At 42.5% G+C, this 12167-nt stretch overlaps 1 pseudogene; it reads right to left on the bottom strand.

Annotated features, from left to right (window-relative positions):
* Positions 1-1217: 1217 nt before the first annotated feature.
* Positions 1218-4015, bottom strand: LOC101418487 (zinc finger CCCH domain-containing protein 15 pseudogene; annotated as a pseudogene).
* Between the last annotated feature and the right edge of the window lie 8152 nt (positions 4016-12167).

The raw sequence follows: 12167 nt of genomic DNA, 5'->3' as shown, positions 1-12167 counted from the left end.
CTGACACGTGGACCAAAAGATGGCCTACAATGCCTGAGGTAGAGATGCCAGAATTACCCTGGTATACTGTAGAAAAGGGGATCCGAAGGCTTAGAGAGATTGGATTTACCATTTAAGGCCTGCCCTCTCACCCTAGGAATGTCCAGAGGGCACACCTTTTATGTGGACTGTCAGGAATAAATTTGTAAGACTAACTCCATCTTCCCTGAAGAGCTCTGTGGTTGCTTCTCTCTTTAGTTCAGATATTACTGTGGGAACTGCTGTCATGGAACTAAGATCCTTAAACACTATGGGAATTATCTGATCCTGGGCTGGCAGAAGCCTAGTAGCAGCACTTAGTTGCCACAAAGTGCACCACATTATGGGCATGGCTACCACAATGAATGTGGCCACCACAGTGAAAGGCAGGCTCAAAGCAGCAAGCAAGAGTCTGAGTGTCATAGACCTATGATGTTGGCTAATAGAATAAGGGGTACCTAGAAGTAAAATAGGTGGGCAGTCTACTAAATTCCTACTTGATCTCTGTAAGCAGAGGAGTTTTAGGATGAGTGAATGAAACCCTAACTTGAATTACAGAAACAGAGAGTCTTGAGACAGTTTATAGACCCAGTACCCCTTGAATGAAGGGAAAGTCGAGTTCCCTGGGGGAAGGATCCTGCCGCACTGCCAAAAATTTACACTCTTAATCTTCACAGCTTTCCCCAAAGAAACCTATTGCCTTTTACCAGGGTAACCATGCATTGGGGAAAGGGAAATGATCAGATATTTGGGGGATTATTAGACACTATTATTAGAAGTGACATTAATTCCAGGAGACCCAAAACATCACTGTGGTCCACCAATCAGAGTAAGGCCTTATAGAAGTCAGGTGATCAATGGCGTTTTAGCTCAGGTTCACCTCGCAATGGTGGTCCACCTTGCAGGTCCCTGGACCCATTCTGTGGTTATTTCCCCAGTTCCAGAATGTAAAATTGGAATAGCCATATTCAATAACTGGCAGAATCCCCACAGTGGTTCTCTGACTTGTGGCGAGAGAGTTACTAAGGTAGGAAAGGCCAAGTGGAAGCCACTAGAACTGCCCCTACCTCGCAAACTAGTAAATCAAAAGGAATGCCGGATTCCTGGAGGGACTGCGGAGATCAGTGTCACCATCAAGGACTTGAAGGATGTGGTGGTGATGATTCCCACCACATCCCCATTCAACTCTCCTATTTGACCTATGCAGAAAAGAGATGGGCCTTGGAGGATGACCGTGGATTATCATAAACATAACCAAGTGGGACTCCAATTGCAGCTGCTGTTCCAGAATTGGTATTATTGCTTGAGCAAATCAACACATACCTGTTACCTGTTATGTAGCTGTTGATCTGGCAAATGCCTTTTTCTCAATTGCCATTAGTAGGACCACCAGAAATAGTTTGACTTCAGTTGTCAAGGCCAGCAATATACCTTCACTGTCCTGCTTTAGGAGTACATCAACTCTCCAGCCCTATGTCATTATTGTCTGCAAGGACCTTCATCATCTCTCCCTCCCACAAGATGTCACACTGGTCCATTATATATATATGTGTGTGTGTGTGTATATATATATATATATGTATGTATGTATGCATGTATGATGGTCTTTATATATAACTTTATTGGCAAGAAGGGAGAGGGAAAAGTTTAAAACCGTTTAACACAGGGCATTGCAGCTTATCCTATCAGATTAAAGAAGTTCTATTTTAAATGCCCTTTTGCTTAACTGTACAAAGATATACAACACTGAATCTGCATATGCAGTTTCCTTTATGAAGTACAGTGCTTGTATTTTATGCAGTCTTCTTAATATATAAATACATAGGAAATCAAATCACTCATTAAAAATTGCATTGAACGAAGGATATTTTTAATTTACACTTATGTTGTTCTTGGTAATAACACATGTCCAATGAAAATCAAAATTGGAAAAGCAGTTACACTTCCCACTTGAGTGGACAGTTACAACAATCATTTTCTGCAATGACCATTATGTTTCAATTTATCATAAACTACTCTGAACTTACTATGAGATATAGTCAAAATCAGAAAAGAAGACATAGGGAGACTATTCCTGTTTCGAAGAAGCATAAGCCCTCCAGAATCAGCAGGGGAAATAAACTTCCTGTTGTAGAATTCTCAGTGGAAAAAAATTAATGTAGGCAATTTTAACTCATGTAGAGCTGACAATTTTTTCATTGACTTGTTTGGTGTCATTCTTCTAAATAAATCAAGTATGTTTAATTCTTCTTCTAATTCATCCAATTCTTCCCCAGTAAAAAGATTTTCATCAATAGGAACAGCATTGATGGCTCCATTTTCCTATCCCTCTTCTTTGTTGTCCTCTTCCAAATCACTTCTTTCACCATTTTCAGCCCTCCTGCCAGAAGCTTCACTTAATTTGCTTTCATTTCTTTCTGGCATATACATGCTGAATCTTTCAAGACTAGTTATATTAGTTGACCAAAAGGGGTGCTGATGCAAAATGCCAGAAGCCTGTTGGTTTTCATAAAGGGTATTAATTTGGGGTAGGAGCTTACATTTACCAGGCCATAAAGCTTTGGTTACTTCCCTCACCAAAGTTTATTTTCACATGTTGGAGCAAGATGGCTGCTGACATCTGCCAGGGTTCAGGTTTCAGGCTTCCTGGGTTCCTCTGGGCTCAGTTCCTCTGTTTTCTCCACAAAGTCAGCTGTAGACTATGAGGTTCTCTAGGCTTTGTCTCTCCACGAGGTCAGCTGTAGACTATCAGGCGAATGACTCTGTCTCTCTCCCTGGGGCTCCAGCTTAAGCCTTCAGCATGGAACTCCAACATCAAAATTCCAACATTAAAAGCCCTCAACTCTGTTCTTTGCCTTTTATCTGCGGGTCCCCACCCACTAAGGGGTGGGGACTCAGTGCCCTAATGACGTGACCCAGTCAAAGCCCTATTCATAACTTAATTATGCCCAGGCACAGACCAGATTACAAACATAATCCAATATCTATTTTTGGAATTCATAACTATATCAAACTGCTACAACTGACTATAGTAATATCTGTGTCATCTCCATCTCTGGGAATGTACAGGCTTATGTCTATGTCATTCCTCCTCCTCCTCAACCAGTTCAGGATGAAATTCAAACACATTACCACCACTGATCACTAGTGCTTTCCCTGCTTTAAAGTCTGCTTTCCTCCCTTCCATATCTTGCTCAAGTTTATCAATCTTGTCTTTTCCTTTTCTTCCATGCAAGAAAAAAACTCTAGAGTGATTTTGGTAACATTTGACCCTAGGGAAGAATGCTCTCTTTCAATGAGATCTTCCAATAAAATTTCATCTTCTTTCTCTTCTTTCTTTTTATCTGTTTTCAACACAAATCAAGGAGGAAGCACATGACAATATATTCAAGTATCACCCCCTCCACAGCATACCCCACACCACCCATGCTTGTTGTTTTCAATAGCTTCAAGGAAATATTTGCACACTATTTGTGATTTTGGTTTTTTCCTTTTCCACCTTACCATGCTTCCTGTTCACTACTTATTCCAGCTTTTTCTCATCGCAATTATCCACAGTATCTTTCTCGAGCTCTTTATCTCTTGCATCAATGTAAACACTTTGCTTTTCACATTTTCTCTCCAGCGTCAAGTTGTGGGTGAACTTACACTTACCTCCTTTAGCACACTGTCCTTGCTTGAAGAATGTACGCACCACAGGTTTGGGATCTGCACCTTTACTTATTTTTTGAGCAGCAACTACAGGTTTGAACAGTTCATTTAGCTCCCGTAGTTCTTTCTTCTTGTCATCTTACCTCAATTTCTTTTCTGCTTCACTTTGTGCTACCTGACATGGATTCTGTTGACCAAATTTAACTTGATGAGTGACAGTTTTGATAAACTTCTGTTGCTTTGCTCCTTCCTTAGTCTTCAGACCAAAAGTTTTGTCTTCAATAATCTCCTTTTTCTGCTCTGCCTTCTTGCTGCCCCCAGCCTGAGCCTGTTTCTTAGGGGGCATTGCAGAGACAGATGGTACCAGCCAGACTTAAACTCAGCAGGAAACCATCAGGGGCTCTGGCCCCCAGCAGGAAGAAGAGGAGGATCAGGGCCACCTCTGCTACTGTACAGTGTGAACGTCAAGTGGCTCACTGCCCGCAAAACATGACCTTTGCGAGAGGTCAATGCCACAAGGCATTGTGGGTGTCTGATCCATTATATTGATATCATTCTGATTGGACCTAGTGAGCAAGAAACAGCCACTACTCTAGACTTATTGGTAAGGTATTTGTGCAAGAGAGGAGGGGAGATAAGTCCAATAAAAATACAGGGGCTTCCACCTTGATGAAATTTCTAGATGTTCAGTATTGCAGAGCATGTCAAGATAACATAAAAGGAGATACCCCTTCTAAGCTGTTGTATCTGGCCTCTCCTATGACCAAAAAACAGGCACAATGCTTAGTTGGTCTCTTTGGGTTTTGGAGATAACATATTCCTTATTTGGGTATGCTACTCTGGCCCATTTACTGAGTGACCAGAAAAGCTGCTAGTTTTGAGGGGGGAACAGAGCAAGAGGAGGCTCTGCAACATATCCAGGCTGCTGTGTGAACTGCACTGCCACTTGGGCCATATGATCCAGCAGGTCCCAGTGGCGCTAAAAGTATCAGTGGCTAATAGAGATGTCATCTGGAGCCTTTGGATTTTGGAGAAAAGCCCTTCCATCCTCTGCAGATAATTACTCTTCTTTTGAGAAACAGCTTTTGGCCTGCTACTGGGCTTTAGCAGGGACTGAATATGTAACCATGGGCCACCAAGTTACCATAAGACCTGAATTGCTTATCATGAGCTGGGTATTTTCTCTCCCACCAAACCATAAAGTTGGATGTGCACAGCAGCCCTCCTTTATAAAGTGGAAGTGGTATATACGAGACAGGGCTCATGCGGGTTCTGAAGGTACAAGTTACATGAGGAAGTGACCCAAATGCACATGGTCACCACTCCTGCCACATTACCTTCTCTTTCCTAGCCCATAGCTATGGCCTCTTGGGGAGTCCCTTATAACCAGTTGACTGAAGAAGAGAAAATACAGGCCTGGTTTACAAATGGTTCTGCATGATAAGCAGGTACCACCTGAAGGTGGACAGCTGCAGTACTGCAGCCTACTTCTGGGACATCCCTGAAGGACAGTGATGAGAGGAAATCCTCCCAGTGGGAAGAGCTTTGAACAGTGCATCTGGTTGTTCACTTTGTTGGAAGGAGAAATGGCTAGAGATGTGTTTGTACACTGATTCTTGGGCTATTGCCAATGGTTTGGCTGTATGGTCAGGGACTTGGAAGGAAAGAATGCCTCTGGAGAACAGGTATGTGGATAGACTTTTCTGAGAGTGGGCAAAAAATATAAAAATATTTGTGCCCCACATGATGTTGACCAGAAGGTGACTTCAGCTGAGGAAGATTTTAATAATCAAGAGGATAAAATGACTCATTCTTTTCCCAGCCATTCCTGTCATTTCCCAATGGACTCATGAACAAAGTAGCCATGGTATTAGGGGTGGAGGTTATGCATGGACTCGGCAATGGACTTCCCCTCACCAAGGCTGACCTGGCTAGAGCCACAGCTGAATGCCCAATCTGTCAGCAGCGGAGACCCACATTCTGCCCTCAATATTGCACCATTCCCTGAGGTGATCAGCCTGCTACCTAGTGGCAGGTTAATTACATTGAACCACTTCCATCGTGGAAGAGGCAGTGTTGTGTTCTAACTGGAATAGATACATATTCTGGATATAGGTTTGCCTTCCCTATATGCAATGCTTCTCCAAAAACTACCATCTGTGGACTTACCACATGTCTTATCCACCACCATGGCATTCCACACAGCAAGAAACCCACATCACAGCAAATAATGTGTGTGAAAGGGCACATGCTCATAGAATTCATTGGTCTTACCATGTTTCTCATCATCCTGAAGCAGCTGGATTGATAGAACTGTGAAATGGCCTTTTGAAGACTCAATTATGGCACCAACTAGGTAGCAATACCTTGCAGGACTAGGGCAATTGTTCTCCAGGAGTCTATGTATGCTCTAAGTCAATGTTCACTCTGTAATGCTGTTTCTCCCATAGCCAGGATTCACAGGTCCAGGAATCAAGGGGTGGAAATGAGAGTGGCACCACACATTATTACCCCTAGTTATCCACTAGGAATAAAATGTTTTTACCTCCCTGCAACCTTAAACTCTGCCAGTCTACAGGTCTTTGTTCCAAAAGGAGGAGTGCTTCCACCCCCTGGTGGAATGATTTCATTGAACTGGAAGTTAAGACTGCCACCTGGCCACTTTGGGCTCCTCATGTCTCTGAATCAACAGGCAAAGAAGGGAATTACTGTATTGACTGGGGTGATTGATCTGACAATTAAGGGGAAAAAGGACTACGATGAAGGTAAAGAAGAGTTTGCCTGGAATACAGGAGATCCCTTAGAGCATCTCTTAGTTCTACCATGCTCTTTTATTAAAGTCAATGGAAAATTGCAGCAATTGAATCCAGACAGAACTAACAATGGCCCAGAATCTTCAGGAATGAAGGTTTGGGCCACCACACCAGGCAAAGAACCATGACCAGCTGAGGTGCTTGCTGAGGTTAAAGGGAACATGGAACGGGTAGTGGAAGAAGTGCAAACTTCAACTATGTGATCAGTTGCAGAAATGAGAACTGTAATGGTCATGAATATTTCTTTCTTCTTTTGTGAGTATGCTTGTAAAATGAGCATCTTTGTTTCTTCCCTATGCTTTCCCCTTATTGTATGATATAAGTTGTATTAGTTTCATGTTATAGTATTTAAGGATGTCAAGTTTAAGATTGAATGTTACCCAAGGACTTGCACTCTATTCTGGAAGGATTTAGTGTATTTTTGGTTGTATGCTGGATATGAAAAATGTATATATGTGTGTGTGTGTCTGTTATTGTTTTTATTTATAGACTAAGTATGGTCTAAGGTGATATGTATGACTGCCAAGTTGACAAGGGGTGGACAGAGAGGGTTAGGCTAATGTGTCAACTTGGCTAGGTAATGGTGCCCAGTTGTTTGGTCAGGGAAACACTGGGCTAGTTATAATACAAGGGCATTGCACAGGCTTTAATCAGCAGTGTGGAGCTGGCCCATGCACAGTGCTGATGCGCGCAAGGAGTGCCCTGCCTCGCAGGGGTGTCCCCGCGTAGGGGAGCCCCACATGCAAGGAGTGCGCCGCACAAGGAGTGCGCCCTGTAAGGAGAGCCGCCCAGCATGAAAGAAAGTGCAGCCTGCCCAGAAATGGTGCCGTACACACGGAGAACTGACACAACAAGATGACGCAACAAAAATAAACATAGATTCCCGTGCCACTGACAACAACAGAAGCGGACAAGACACAGCAAATAGACACAGAGAACAGACAACTGGAGTGGGGGGAGGAGGGGAGATAAGTAAATAAATAAAATCTTTAAAAAAATAAAATAAAATCAACTGAGGAGTTTGAAGGCAGCAATGAGTGACGTCTCATCCAATCAGTTGAACGCCTTAAAAGGAGAAAGGATTTCAGCATTCAGCAAGAGGATTCTCATCTCTACTTCAGATGGTCAGTGTCTCCTGGGGAACTCAACAAGAACCTTCATCAGAGTCCCTGACTTGCAACCTGCCCTATAGAATTTGGACTTGTGCATCCCCACAGTCACATTAGACAATTTTATAAAATCTCATACTATTTACAGATATCTTCTGTAAGATCTGTTTTCCTAGAGAACACTGACTAATACAAGGGGGATGTGAGATGGGTCTAGAAGCTTGGATTTTTACCATCAGAAACAGGGGAATGCATTTCTACAAGAGCAGAGGGGCAGAAACAAAAGTGCAAGAGATGACTGAAGAGTAGTATCCACACAGGGGAGCCTAGGATGCCATCTTGAACAATGCGCCCTAAGCATTGAGGAAGGAACGGATAATATGATTGACAGCTGGCATTCAGGTGGAGATGGGTTTGGGATAAAGAGAATCTGAAGGAGGGTGAGTTAGGAGCCTCTTCTTGTAGGGCTAGAGGGAATGGAAAAGAGATACCATTCCCATGACAACTGAGGAGGTGGCTTCAAGGGACCTGGATGCTAGCTGAATGTGTGCCTGTTGGAAAGGGGGTGAAAAGACGCAAGGGAAGGGAGATAGATGCAAGAGAAACCATAGGAAGAGCTAGATGAGGCAGGAGCAGTGAATTTGTTTTAGACATGTTCGTTTGATCTGTGAATGGTTTATCCAGATGGAGATATTCAACGGGAAGTTGGAAACATGCCTCTGGGAGTTCAGAGGAGAGAAAAAACATAGATAGAGATGCGGAAACATTGGTGATAGAGCCCCCGGGGTCCATGAGCTTGGGAGGAGAGGAAGCAACAAGAGGTCAGAGAAAGAAAATTCAGAGAAGTAAGAGTTCCTGGGTTGTATAGTATCAGGGAAATTGCAAGAAAGGAAATGTTAAAAAGGCAAGGAAATTATGTATATTTTACCACAATTAAAAAAAAAAAAGGCAGGGTGTGTGGGTTAATCTCCACAAACACGAAAGAGAAGCTAAATGGCATGAACACTAGGCACCCCTCCCACACACACAGAGCCATAGTTCCATTGTATCCTTTTAAGTCTCCTGACATAGCACTTACCACTTGATATTTTAATTGTCCATTATTTTCCACTGTTAAATAGGGGCTATTTGGTATCATTAATTATTTCATTTCCATATTTATTAATAAATGGGTGAATTAATGAATAAACACATGAATGAAAATGTCAGTAACAACCTGAAGAGGAGTTTAATTAGAAAGGTGAATGTGGTAGCCAAATTCCAATGCTTAAAATGTTGGTAAGAAGAGGCGGGGAGATATATTGAGATAAACAGTTTTTCTTTTGAAAGAAAAAAAAATACAACCTGAACACTCAATTTCTTTTAACTGTTGGCTTTGCGATGATGATTAAATGAACTGCCCCTTGTGTCTGGGAATGTTCGTTCACATAACTAGTTAGAGAAGAAAGTTCTCCTAAGAATAACATTCTGTTTATTTTAGGATTGTCTGTTGACCCAGTGAGACTTCAGAGAGCTTTAGTAACAAGAAAATTCTCTGATACATACCTAAGAAAGCAAGAGTAAAACAAAAATATACACAATCATCTGTGGATCATGGGCTTGTGAATCAGTGCCAGGTGAAATGCTCAGAGTTGGGACTAGGGATCTTTAGGCAGCCAGGTGAAACTAATCTGGAGAAGCTCTAGGAAGGAGATAAATTTAAGCAGTTTTGAAAGGCGACTATTCTAGTCAATTGATAAAGAGTCTTTAAGCATAGGATTAGATATTTTAACTTGATTACTTGAGGTAATTTGGAGCCACCCTAGTGTTCTGAGAAGACTTGGTATAAATGTTGTTTGGAAGACGATTCATTTCTGTGGTTCTCAACCATGGCTGCACATTAGATTAAATAACCTGGGGAGTTTGAAAAGTCCCAGGGATGAGGTGTGGGACCCAGGTGTAAGTGATTTTATAGGTTTTCTGGGTGATTCCAAAATCAGCCAAAGTTGAGAAGCACTGATGTCAATGCAGGGTACATTGGAAACAAGTGAGAGAGAGACTGTAATTAGAAAGGTTAGCAAGGAGCCTGGAAATTAGAACCTGACATAGCTTTGTGAACAGAGATACAGTATTCTGGAGGAAAATTTGGTTGAACTTTGTGATATATGTCAATTGAAATTGTTAATAAAGCATTACTCCAGGATCATCTCTGTTCTTACTATGATGGATTAGTGGGGAAACAAGGAAGTAGGACTTGCTTTGTTAAAAGTTGGGGCTTTTAGTATTATCAAAAAAATTCAATTTCTGTAGCAGCAAAGCAGGTCAGAAGAGAGAACACAATCATATTAAAAGTGCATAAACTTTTGTTTATATTTCCAAGTGGAAATAAAAGCCAGTGAAGGCTGCACCTAAATTAAGAATCAAAATCCAGACTTCAAATTGAATAATGGTTAGGAGATATTGGGCTGTGGTAAAATTATGATCCCTTTAGAATAACCTTGAGTGAAATGAAAAGTCAGACTGTTTATTAAGGACACCTAACAGAAAGATTCATCATCATTTTCAATCATAACATTCTCCTTTCCTAGAATGAAGAATTTGTAAAAGGTGTGGGAAATGGATGGATGGTGTCTCTGAAATGATCTTCTCACTGAAAAGTGAGCTGGCATGCAATGGTGGGAGTTCCTATATTCAAATTAGATAGCTTTATATTTATTCTGGTGTGCCCCACCTTTATTTATTGTTTTTTACAAAGGTAGTGTTTCATAATAAATTGCATGTATTTGATAAAATATGGACACTGAAAGAGAATCTTCAGTGGCAACAGCATTGTGAAGAGGAGCAATTCGAAGGTATTTGAGCAAAATCATTTTCCTGACTCTGAGGATAAGGCTGAGTCTTACAACAGCAATAAGCCTCAATCTAATAGCTTCTGTATTGAGAGAACAGACTTGAAACTGTAAAGGAAGAACTGTTCCTATATTCATACTCCCAAATGCTAAGACCCTGGTAGACACAGAGGTGGGGAGTTGGTCAGGGCTGGTCCCATCTGTAAGTCAGGTAGGTCTACATGTTGTGATTTGAGGGGCACTGCCTCCCTCATCCCCTTCTCTCCCAACTTCCCCAGTTAACTTCATCCTATTTGCAGTGGGATGGGCAGGAGGCTGGGACATTGTTTCCTGAAGACCCTGGAGAAAATAAAAGTGCACTATAGGGGATCAATAACACACAGAAATAATAGTCCTCCACTTTTCCCTTGGTATCCCCACCCCCACAGGAGGAGCTCAGTGGGGTCAGAAGGGGACAGACAAAGATCACAGACCTGGGTGGGGGGCAGCAGGGAGGAGCCCTGGGCATTCTGTAGGAATGCAAGAGGGCCTGAGGGCAGCCAAAAGAAAGATCTGAAAGGTCTGTGGAGACCCTAAGAAGGGAAACCTCATCTTTCCAGTCCACCTCCAATCTTGCCTGGTTATTGCCACCTCCCCCAATTCCCCTTCATTTCACCCACCTGGCCTGACTGGGGTGGCTCGAAGTTACTTTGCTTCCTAACATGTTTGGTTGTCCTTGAATGCTTTCAATTTCCTTTCCTCGCCTTTGCTGTTCCAGGAAAGAGGTTCTAAATTAACACTCTACAAAATTCCTCTGCATAGTAGTTTGTAAAATTAGTGATTGTAATGGAGAAGCAAATTAACCTTTGCTTGGTTGAAGCTACAGAGAAAAAAAAAATCACCGTTTTGGGGACTGGTATTTCTTAGCACACCTCATCCCTAGCATTCTCTCCCTCTCTTCCAGGCCAGCCACACACACAGTGAGAGGAAACAGTACAGCCTGTAACTCCATCTGTGGAATCCAAAGGGCCAGGAGGCACTCATTCATTCTGCAAACGTTTATCAAATGCCTGATTTGTGCAGGGGATGTGCAAGGTACCCAAGAGAATCCAGGAAAGGCTACACGGAGGAGGTGATCTGATATGCTATTCATTACAGGTGGAGTTTTATTTGCACTTTCTACATCCACAGACTGAAAAGACTGCAGTAAACATTTTGTAAATTTTGAATAGCGTCTTAATAATTTCCTCAATTTTGGGAAGAATGCAATGGCTTTTCCAAGTCTGAGAGTTCACAGAGATCTTTCGGGATTGGGTAGTTGTTAAGGGGAACGGAAGTTCTCTGACTGCCTTGCTTTGTTTTTCTAGCCAGAGGCCTCTGCTGCACTGCATTGCTCAGTTCCTCTCAACTGAAAAATTAAATCGGCACTCCTGTCAAAATGTGTCATCTGCATACTCGGACACTCATCACAGCGCGCCAGGCTCTAAGCCGTTCAGAGTCGAGGCTGAAAGGATTGCGTATTGGCCTCGGACCTTCCCCACCGACAGGGTCTGGGAAGGCCAGATGTTTGGGAGGAGCCGAACAACTGGTGTCCGGGGAGTGTCGAGAAAAGCGGGCTCCGGGAGTTCCAGGAGAGCTTCGGTGCTGTGAAAAGAGGTAGTGTCCGAGCATTTCCTCCAGGGTGAATCACATTCCCCAGTTGGGCCTTTGGGAGAAAATTCGTGAAGGGCACAGTCAACGCTGTAGAACCTGCCAAATACAAGAAAGAG

Source organism: Dasypus novemcinctus, chromosome 5 (assembly GCF_030445035.2).
Source record: "Dasypus novemcinctus isolate mDasNov1 chromosome 5, mDasNov1.1.hap2, whole genome shotgun sequence".
Lineage (NCBI taxonomy): Eukaryota > Metazoa > Chordata > Mammalia > Cingulata > Dasypodidae > Dasypus > Dasypus novemcinctus.
The sequence above is the reverse complement of the archived record's forward strand: the minus strand, read 5'-3'. Positions and strand labels throughout refer to the sequence as shown.